This window comes from Myxine glutinosa, chromosome 10 (genome assembly GCF_964187855.1).
Source record: "Myxine glutinosa chromosome 10, kmMyxGlut1.1, whole genome shotgun sequence".
NCBI classification, from domain to species: domain Eukaryota; kingdom Metazoa; phylum Chordata; class Myxini; order Myxiniformes; family Myxinidae; genus Myxine; species Myxine glutinosa.
Genome location: NC_136270.1, coordinates 66,772,495 through 66,784,277, shown reverse-complemented (window position 1 = coordinate 66,784,277; position 11,783 = coordinate 66,772,495). Strand labels below are relative to the sequence as shown.

Here is an 11,783-nt window from a genome sequence, read left to right as displayed (position 1 = left end):
GCTGCACAGTCTCTTGGATTTATGGCGGTATAATTTGAAAAGTGTTTGGATTTTTGTCATTTAGAAAGGGTCTGAGTAAAGTGTATGATTTTGTACGGTGATAGCGAGCCATAAACTCACCATATATATATGGAACAAACTCCCTCACTCTCTTCAATCCTACTCCACCCTCCAGGTCATTAAAACAGCTGTTCACCACCATCTCTTATCTTCTCCCATCCAAAACCTTGATCTTTTCTACCCCCGTTAATTCACCCCAGATCCACTTTTTTGAAATACCGACTTCTTTCCTGGAAGTCCTAGCAGTGTCCATGTGTTTTATACCTCTCCAACCCCCCCCCCCCCCTTCCCATGCCTCCTCCCCCCAAGCCCTCTGCCTCCCACAAATTTCCCAATGTCCCTGTTTTCTACTGTTGTACTTGTGTGCTTCCCTCTCTCCCCCAATCCTGTCTCCCGCTCCCTTTAATATGTTTTATGTGTCCGTTTTTTTTTTTTGTGATTAATGTTAGCTCTGACATGAGCCTCGATCTTGTAAAAAAAAAAAAAAAAAACAAAAAAAAAAAAAAAAAAAAAAAAAAAAACATATATATATATATATATATATATTGGCTCAGCACGCTACGCTCGCCACGCTACGCTCGCCTCACCACGCGTTGTTACAGAGGAACAGGCTTGTTTTAGCTGGGGATAATGACTGTACGTGAGTTGCTGAGTTGTCATGATTTGCACAAATCATAACACAAATAATTATTTTGCACATACGTATTTGTAATGTTTGTGATATTTCATTTTTATAAGCAATTTAGGTTGATGATTTAGGTTGAAAAAATATGAAGTATTTTAAAAAGAACCTCTCAACACATACATAGGTAGATGCAGAATGGAAGTTTGGGATGATGACACCTCACCACCACATAATTCAAAACACCTCACCACCACATAATTCAAAACGCATCACCACCACGAAATTAAAAACACCTCACCACCACGTAATTCAAAACACCTCACCACCACGTAATTCAAAACACCTCACCACCATGTAATTCAAAACACCTCACCACCATGTAATTAAAAACACCTCACCACCATGTAATTAAAAACACCTCACCACCATGTAATTAAAAACACCTCACCACCACGTAATTCAAAACACCTCACCACCATGTAATTAAAAACACCTCACCACCATGTAATTAAAAACACCTCACCACCATGTAATTAAAAACACCTCACCACCATGTAATTAAAAACACCTCACCACCATGTAATTAAAAACACCTCACCACCACGTAATTCAAAACACCTCACCACCATGTAATTAAAAACACCTCACACTCAAGTAATTCAAGACACCTCACCACCACATAATTCAAAACACCTCACCACCACGTAAATCAAAACACTTCACCACCACGTAATTCAAAACACCTCACCACCATGTAATTCCAAACACCTCACACTCAAGTAATTCAAGACACCTCACCACCACGTAATTCAAAACACCTCACCACCAAATAATTCAAAACACCTCACCACCACGTAATTCAAAACACCTCACCACCATGTAATTCCAAACACATCACCACCACGTAATTCAAAACTCCTCACCACCAAGTAATTCAAAACACCTCACCACAACGTAATTCAAAACACCTCACCACCACGTAATTCAAAACACCTCACCACCACGTAATTCAAAACACCTCACCACCATGTAATTCCAAACACATCACCACCACGTAATTCAAAACACCTCACCATCACGTAATTCAAAACACCTCACCACCACATAATTCTAAACACCTCAGCACCAAGTAATTCAAAACACCTCAGCACCAAGTAATTGAAAACACCGCACCACCACGTTTTTAAAAACACCTCACCACCACGTAATTCAAAACACCACAGCACTACGTGATTCAAAACACCTCACCACCACGTTATTAAAAACACTTCACAAACACGGAAATAAAAGTTTGAGGGAGTAGTTCAGTGACAGCACAGACAAGACATTGCCCAGATAAGTGGATATATAGATAGATGAGTTGCTGTTTTGTCATGGTTTACACCAATCATAATCAAAACAATTATTTTGCACAAATATATTTGTAATATACGTGACATTACATTTTATAAACAAATGAAGTTGAAGACGTAAGTTAAAAAAAAAATTTTTTCAAAAGAATGTTAAAAAAAAAAAATTCTAAAGAATACCCTTCGGGCATACACACGGGATAGATAGGTGCATATCAGAAGTTTGGAACGATTTGAGAAAAGTTTGAAGGAGTAGTTCATTGACAAGTCAACACAACACAACACAGCACAGACACTGCACAGATATATATATATATATATATATATATATATATATATATATATATATATATATATATATATATATATATATATATATATATATATATATATATCAGTTACTATGCGATTTCATACCATCAGTGGTGAACCGCCATTAAGGTATCCCATCCAGCTATGCTGTACCTTAATGGGAGCGATAAGTACCATCTGCCACATGGCACATTATCTCTGGTATCCACTCATTATATGGAATCGCCTGGATGCAGCCGGGAACAACCAATCCAAATATATCTTCAGTTCTCCAGCTTTCAATGAGCGCACGTAATGACGTCACTGCCATGTACATACGCTCTGCCTGTCAAGCTCTCAAGAGAACCCTCCGACAGAGCAGAATTTTGATCTTAGTTCAGATACTGTCACAAGTGTTTGTAAAACTCACAGTTACCGACCTGGTTTCGCCCTTTTGAGCGAAACCAGGCCCTTTTTCGCCCATACAGAGCTGCCCTGGTCAATCATTGGATGCCACCTTTCCAACAAGTCAGTTCATCAAATTTCTGCCCTGCTAGAGCTGCCCTGGTCAACTGTAAGTGCTGTTATTGTGAAGTGGAAACGTCTCGGAGCAACAACAGCTCAGCCTCGAAGTGGTAGGCCACAAAAGCTCACATAACGAGACTGCAGAGTGCTGAAGTGAGTAGCGTGTAAAAATCGTCTCCTCGGTTGCAACACTCACTACCACGCTCCAAACTGCCTCTGGAATCAACATCAGCACAACAACTGTTTGTTGGGAGCTTCATCAAATGGGTTTCCATTGCCGAGGAGCCGCACACAAGCCTAAGATCACCATGCGCAATGCCAAGCATCGGCTGGAGAGGTGTAATGCTCGCCATCATTGGACACTGAAGCAGTGGAAACGCGTTCTTTGGGGAAGGCCCTTCCCTGTTTCAGCATGACAATGTCCCCGTGCACAAAGTTAAGTCCATACAGAAATGGTTTGTTGAGATTGGTATGGAAGAACTCGACTGGCCTGCACAGAGCCCTGACTTCAACCCCACTGAACACCTTTGGGATGAATTGGAACGCCGACTGTGAGCCAGGCCTAATCGCCCAACATCAGTGCCCGACCTCACTAATGCTCTTGTGGCTGAATGGAAGCAAATGCCCGCAGCAATGTTCCGACATCTAGTGGAAAGCCAAGCCTTCCCAGAAGAGTGTAGGCGGTTATAGCATTAGAAGGGGTAGGTGGGGTGGGGGGGGGGGGGGGGGGGGACCAACTCCATAGCAATGCCCATGATTTTGGAATGAGATGTTCGATGTTCGGGTGTCCACATACTTTTGGTCATGCAGTGTATATATATATATATATATATATATATATATATATATATATATATATATATATATATATATATATATATATATATATATACAGTCACGTGAAAAAGTCAGAACACCCCATGTAAAGTTTTGACTTTTTCAACATATTTCAACAAACAGCTATTTGATCTTCATTTCAACAATATTGACAGATAAAGGTGATATAATATAACAAATATCATGAAATATTTACATTTTGTAGTCCAATGTATAATTTAAATAAACATAAATGCAAATTTCGCATGTGGAAAAAGTAAGTACACCCCTACATTTATCACTACTTCAAATACCTAAAATTTGAATCAGGTGCACCAGCTCAGGTGCAAATGATTAGAACATCGTTAGAGAGGATCTTGGAGGAACCTGTCTTATTTAAACCTCAGACATTTAGTTTGGTTTGCTCTTTGTTGTTGAAGTATGTGGCGTCGCCATGCCTCGATCAAAAGAGCTCTCTGAGGCCTTCGGAAAGAAGGTTATAGATGCCTACGAGTCTGGGAAGAGATTTATAAAGATGTCCAAACAATTTGAAATCAATAATTTGACTGTCCGGAAGATCATTTACAAGTGGAGAAGATTCCAAACAACTGCCAACTTGTTCAGGCCAGGCCGCCCCAGCAAGTTCAGCCCGAGAGCGGACCGCAAGATGCTGAAAGAAGTCTCGAAGAACCCCCAGCATGTCATCATGGGACATACAGGTAGCTCTTGCCACTGTTGATGTCAAAGTGCACGAGTCTACCATTAGAAAGAGGCTGCACAAATTTGATCTGCATGGGAGGTGTACCAGGAGGAAACCTTTGCTGTCCAGAAAGAACATCAGGGCAACACTAAAGTTTGCCAATGAACACCTCGGCAAAGGCCAGCACTTCTGAAACAATGTGCTCTGGACAGATGAGTCAAATGTAGAGCTATTTGGCCACAGTACTCGAAGACATGTTTGGCAAAAACCAAAGACAGCATTTGACCACAAGAACCTGATACCAACTGTAAAGCATGGTGGTGGAAATATTATGGTTTGGGGCAGCTTTGCTGCATCAGGGCCTGGGCAGCTCACCATCATAGAATCCACTATGAATTATTCATTGTACCAGAGGGTGCTTGAGGATAATGTGAGGCCATCTGTCGGAAAGTTTAAGCTCAGCCGAAGGTGGACCTTGCAACATGACAATGACCCTAAACATACCAGTAAATCCACCAAGGAATGGCTGAAAAGAAAGAAATGGAGGGTTCTGGAATGGCCAAGTCAAAGCCCGGATCTAAATCCCATCGAGATGTTGTGGGGGGATTTGAAACGAGCTGTGCATGCAAGAAACCCCTCAAACATCGCACAGCTGAAAGAATTCTGCATGGAGGAGTGGGAAAAAATTTCTCCTTGTCGATGTCAGAGACTGGTAGACAGTTATAAGAAACGCCGACTTGAGGTTGTTTCTGCCAAAGGGAGCAATACCACCTATTAGAGCCAAGGGTGTACTTACTTTTTCCACATGCGAAATTTGCATTTATGTTTATTTAAATTGTACAATGGACTACAAAATGTAAATGTTTCATGATATTTGTTATGTTATATCACCTTTATCTATCAATATTGTTGAAATGAAGACGATGAATGTTACAAACTACTCAATTCATTTTGTACTCTCTAATGTCACACCTATTAGAGTTGAGATGACAGCACAGCAAGGAGCTGAGTAGTGGTGAAAAACTGCTCTTCACCCTACAAGTGCTGCATGCATCCTGGAGTTGAGGTGCTGTAAGTTTTTCTCACGTTGTAAATGAGTTGACAGTTTCCTACTTCACTATATGACTGCTCAGTGCGCATCCTGTATGATGTTGCTCTTGCTCCACCTGGGCCGTTCAGTGTGTAATGTGTGATATGTATGTATATATATATATATATATATGTATGTATATATATATATATATATATATATATATATATATATATATATATATATATATATATATATATATTATATATATATATATATATTAATCCACATGCACTTCCAGCGAAAGAAAGCTGAAAAAAGCAACCCTACCAACTACAAGGTAAGCCCTTTGCTATTTCAAACCCCACCAAGGTGCCTCTACAGCTACAAAACATTCACAACTAGAATAGCACTCGGTAGAGCGTGTACCTCCGCCAGGCTAGACAGTTTACGCTTTGTATCCCACTGATAGGCCAGATCTGGAATCGGACCTGAACCAAAATGTAATCGACTTGTTCTTGTCACCTAACCAACTCATCCACCAAGTTTAGTCGTAATTCGTCCACAACTTTTTGTGGACGTCCACCTCGTTGTGGACGTCCACGTCCACAACGTCCACAACGTCCAACGTAATTCGTCCAAAATATGTTATTTATCGCTTTTCGCCCGATCTCAATGGTGAAGAATCACTTCAAAAATTAAATAAACATATGTCACCCACAGGGTGAACCGTATCTTGCCAAAATGTGAAAATTCCGTTTTTTCGTCATGACGTCATCAAATGACGTCATAGCGTCAAACTGTTTACAGATCTGGGAAGCACTCATCAAGGGCATTCATATGAGGTATTACTCGATATGGTACCTACGATTTCAAAATTTGACCTTGGGGTCAATAATTTTCGACCTCCAGCGCTAACCATGAAGGTCAAGGCCGATCGCCACCAAAAACTAATCAGCTGAGCGCCGGACCATATACTAGATTCCCATGAAGTTTGGAGACGATCCGATCAAAGTTACTCAAAAAATTAGTGTTTCGTCGACCTCCATGATTGGCCGCAAAGTGACCTTGACCTTTGACCTTGACCTTCATAATTTTGTGTGCTAAAGGGTATCTCTAAAAGACTCTGATATGCGAACTTACAAGAGTTTCCAAAGGGAACTGTGCTCTACAGAGTGACCTAAACAATGCGAACTAAAGCAATACAATATACATGAAAAGTGCAGTTTTTTCGTCATAACGCCGTCAAATGACGTCACATTGTCAAACTAGTTATATGTTTGGAAAGCACTCAACAAGGGCTTCAATTTGAGGTACTACTCGATATGGTAACTGAAACTTGAAAATTTTACCTTTTGGTCAAAATTGAATGACCTTCAAAATGACCTTGAAGGTCAAGGCCAATCGACACCAAAAACTAATCAACTGAGCGCCATACCACACCCTATATACCCACAAAGTTTGGAGATCATAAGATCAAAGTTACTCAAAAAATAAGGGTTTCGTAATTTGACCTTGGGGTCAATAATTTTCGACCTCCAGCGCTAACCATGAAGGTCAAGGCCGATCGCCACCAAAAACTAATCAGCTGAGCGCCGGACCATATACTAGATTCCCATGAAGTTTGGAGACGATCCGATCAAAGTTACTCAAAAATAAGGGTTTTGTTGACCTCCATGATTGACCGCAAAGTGACCTTGACCTTTGACCTTGACCTTCAAAATTTTGTGTGCTGAAGGGTATCTCTATAGGACTCTGATATGCGAAGTTACAGGAGTTTCCAATAATAACTGTGGTCTACAGGGTGATCTAAACGTGAAAAAAAAAAGATTAACCACAAACAAAAAAACAAAAAAACAAAAAAACAAACAAACAAACAAATAAAACATCACCCACAGGGTGAACCGTATTTTGCCAATGTTTGGAAAGCACTCAACAAGGGCTTCAATTTGAGGTACTACTCGATATGGTAACTGAAACTTGAAAATTTTACCTTTTGGTCAAAATTGAATGACCTTCAAAATGACCTTGAAGGTCAAGGCCGATCGACACCAAAAACTAATCAACTGAGCGCCATACCACACCCTATATACCCACCAAGTTTGGAGATCATAAGATCAAAGTTACTCAAAAAATAAGGGTTTCGTTGACCTCCATGATTGACCGCAAAGTGACCTTGACCTTTGACCTTGACCTTAATAATTCCGTATGGTGAATAGTATGTCTTCATGACCAACGCACATGAAATATTGAAAGATTTTGATGAGAACTGAGGAAATAATTTTTTCATGAAAATTCCGTTTTTTCGTCATGACGTCATCAAATGACGTCATAGTGTCAAACTGTTTACAGATCTGGGAAGCACTCATCAAGGGCATTCATATGAGGTATTACTCGATATGGTACCTACGATTTCAAAATTTGACCTTGGGGTCAATAATTTTCGACCTCCAGCGCTAACCATGAAGGTCAAGGCCGATCGCCACCAAAAACTAATCAGCTGAGCGCCGGACCATATACTAGATTCCCATGAAGTTTGGAGACGATCCGATCAAAGTTACTCAAAAAATAAGGATTTCAACCTTTGACCTTGGGGTCAATAATTTTCGACCTCCAGCGCTAACCATGAAGGTCAAGGCCGATCGCCACCAAAAACTAATCAGCTGAGCGCCGGACCATATACTAGATTCCCATGAAGTTTGGAGACGATCCGATCAAAGTTACTCAAAAAATAAGGGTTTCGTCGACCTCCATGATTGACCACAAAGTGACCTTGACCTTTGACCTTGACCTTCAAAATTTTGTGTGCTGAAGGGTATCTCTATAGGACTCTGATATGCGAAGTTACATGCGAAGATATGCGAAGATATGGTACCTACGATTTCAACATTTGACCTTGGGGTCAATAATTTTCGACCTCCAGCGCTAACCATGAAGGTCAAGGCCGATCGCCCCCAAAAACTAATCAGCTGAGCGCCGGACCATATACTAGATTCCCATGAAGTTTGGAGACGATCCGATCAAAGTTACTCAAAAAATAAGGGTTTCAACATTTGACCTTGGGGTCAATAATTTTCGACCTCCAGCGCTAACCATGAAGGTCAAGGCCGATCGCCACCAAAAACTAATCAGCTGAGCGCCGGACCATATACTAGATTCCCATGAAGTTTGGAGACGATCCGATCAAAGTTACTCAAAAAATAAGGGTTTCGTCGACCTCCATGATTGACCACAAAGTGACCTTGACCTTTGACCTTGACCTTCAAAATTTTGTGTGCTGAAGGGTATCTCTATACGACTCTGATATGCGAAGTTACAGGAGTTTCCAATAATAACTGTGGTCTACAGAGTGATCTAAACGTGGAAAAAAAATGATTAACCACAAACAAAAAAACAAAAAAACAAAAAAACAAAAAAATGAACATATGTCACCCACAGGGTGAACCGTATCTTGCCAAAATGTGAAAATTCCGTTTTTTCGTCATGACGTCATCAAATGACGTCATAGCGTCAAACTGTTTACAGATCTGGGAAGCACTCATCAAGGGCATTCATATGAGGTATTACTCGATATGGTACCTACGATTTCAAAATTTGACCTTGGGGTCAATAATTTTCGACCTCCAGCGCTAACCATGAAGGTCAAGGCCGATCGCCACCAAAAACTAATCAGCTGAGCGCCGGACCATATACTAGATTCCCATGAAGTTTGGAGACGATCCGATCAAAGTTACTCAAAAAATTAGTGTTTCGTCGACCTCCATGATTGACCACAAAGTGACCTTGACCTTTGACCTTGACCTTCAAATTTTTGTGTGCTGAAGGGTATCTCTATAGGACTCTGATATGCGAAGTTACAGGAGTTTCCAATAATAACTGTGGTCTACAGAGTGATCTAAACGTGAAAAAAAAAAGATTAACCACAAACAAAAAAACAAAATAAAACTCACCCACAGGGTGAACCGTATCTTGCCTTGACAAATTGACCGCAAAGTGACCTTGACCTTTGACCTTGACCTTCAAAATTTTGTGTGCTAAAGGGTATCTCTAAAAGACTCTGATATGCGAACTTACAAGAGTTTCCAAAGGGAACTGTGCTCTACAGAGTGACCTAAACAATGCGAACTAAAGCAATACAATATACATGAAAAGTGCAGTTTTTTCGTCATAACGCCGTCAAATGACGTCACATTGTCAAACTAGTTATATGTTTGGAAAGCACTCAACAAGGGCTTCAATTTGAGGTACTACTCGATATGGTAACTGAAACTTGAAAATTTTACCTTTTGGTCAAAATTGAATGACCTTCAAAATGACCTTGAAGGTCAAGGCCGATCGACACCAAAAACTAATCAACTGAGCGCCATACCACACCCTATATACCCACCAAGTTTGGAGATCATAAGATCAAAGTTACTCAAAAAATAAGGGTTTCGTAATTTGACCTTGGGGTCAATAATTTTCGACCTCCAGCGCTAACCATGAAGGTCAAGGCCGATCGCCACCAAAAACTAATCAGCTGAGCGCCGGACCATATACTAGATTCCCATGAAGTTTGGAGACGATCCGATCAAAGTTACTCAAAAAATTAGTGTTTCGTCGACCTCCATGATTGACCACAAAGTGACCTTGACCTTTGACCTTGACCTTCAAAATTTTGTGTGCTGAAGGGTATCTCTATAGGACTCTGATATGCGAAGTTACAGGAGTTTCCAATGACTCGATATGGTAACTGAAACTTGAAAATTTTACCTTTTGGTCAAAATTGAATGACCTTCAAAATGACCTTGAAGGTCAAGGCCGATCGACACCAAAAACTAATCAACTGAGCGCCATACCACACCCTATATACCCACCAAGTTTGGAGATCATAAGATCAAAGTTACTCAAAAAATAAGGGTTTCGTAATTTGACCTTGGGGTCAATAATTTTCGACCTCCAGCGCTAACCATGAAGGTCAAGGCCGATCGCCACCAAAAACTAATCAGCTGAGCGCCGGACCATATACTAGATTCCCATGAAGTTTGGAGACGATCCGATCAAAGTTACTCAAAAAATAAGGGTTTTGTCGACCTCCATGATTGACCACAAAGTGACCTTGACCTTTGACCTTGACCTTCAAAATTTTGTGTGCGGAAGGGTATCTCTATAGGACTCTGATATGCGAAGTTACAGGAGTTTCCAATAATAACTGTGGTCTACAGAGTGATCTAAACGTGAAAAAAAATGATTAACCACAAACAAAAAAACAAAAAAACAAAAAAATAAAACATCACCCACAGGGTGAACCGTATCTTGCCAGGGATTCGTTGACCTCCATGATTGACCGCAAAGTGACCTTGACCTTTGACCTTGACCTTAATAATTTCGTATGGTGAATAGTATGTCTTCATGACCAACGCACATGAAATATTGAAAGATTTTGATGAGAACTGAGGAAATAATTTTTTCATGAAAATTCCGTTTTTTCGTCATGACGTCATCAAATGACGTCATAGCGTCAAACTGTTTACAGATCTGGGAAGCACTCATCAAGGGCATTCATATGAGGTATTACTCGATATGGTACCTACGATTTCAAAATTTGACCTTGGGGTCAATAATTTTCGACCTCCAGCGCTAACCATGAAGGTCAAGGCCGATCGCCACCAAAAACTAATCAGCTGAGCGCCGGACCATATACTAGATTCCCATTAAGTTTGGAGACGATCCGATCAAAGTTACTCAAAAAATAAGGATTTCAACATTTGACCTTGGGGTCAATAATTTTCGACCTCCAGCGCTAACCATGAAGGTCAAGGCCGATCGCCACCAAAAACTAATCAGCTGAGCGCCGGACCATATACTAGATTCCCATGAAGTTTGGAGACGATCCGATCAAAGTTACTCAAAAAATAAGGGTTTCAACATTTGACCTTGGGGTCAATAATTTTCGACCTCCAGCGCTAACCATGAAGGTCAAGGCCGATCGCCACCAAAAACTAATCAGCTGAGCGCCGGACCATATACTAGATTCCCATGAAGTTTGGAGACGATCCGATCAAAGTTACTCAAAAAATAAGGGTTTCGTCCACCTCCATGATTGACCACAAAGTGACCTTGACCTTTGACCTTGACCTTCAAAATTTTGTGTGCTGAAGGGTATCTCTATAGGACTCTGATATGCGAAGTTACATGCGAAGATATGCGAAGATATGGTACCTACGATTTCAACATTTGACCTTGGGGTCAATAATTTTCGACCTCCAGCACTAACCATGAAGGTCAAGGCCGATCGCCACCAAAAACTAATCAGCTGAGCGCCGGACCATATACTAGATTCCCATGAAGTTTGGAGACGATCCGATCAAAGTTACTCAAAAAATAAGGGTTTCAACATTTGACCTT

The 11,783-nt window shown here is 40.6% G+C and overlaps 1 long non-coding RNA gene across 1 annotated transcript; it reads right to left on the bottom strand.

The window, feature by feature from the left end:
• Positions 1-8,885: 8,885 nt before the first annotated feature.
• LOC144894149 (uncharacterized) lies at positions 8,886-10,803 on the bottom strand. Its single transcript, XR_013624859.1, has 2 exons — positions 10,668-10,803; positions 8,886-9,341 (listed from the first exon to the last, which is right to left on the bottom strand). It is a non-coding gene; the product is annotated as an uncharacterized LOC144894149 (long non-coding RNA).
• Between the last annotated feature and the right edge of the window lie 980 nt (positions 10,804-11,783).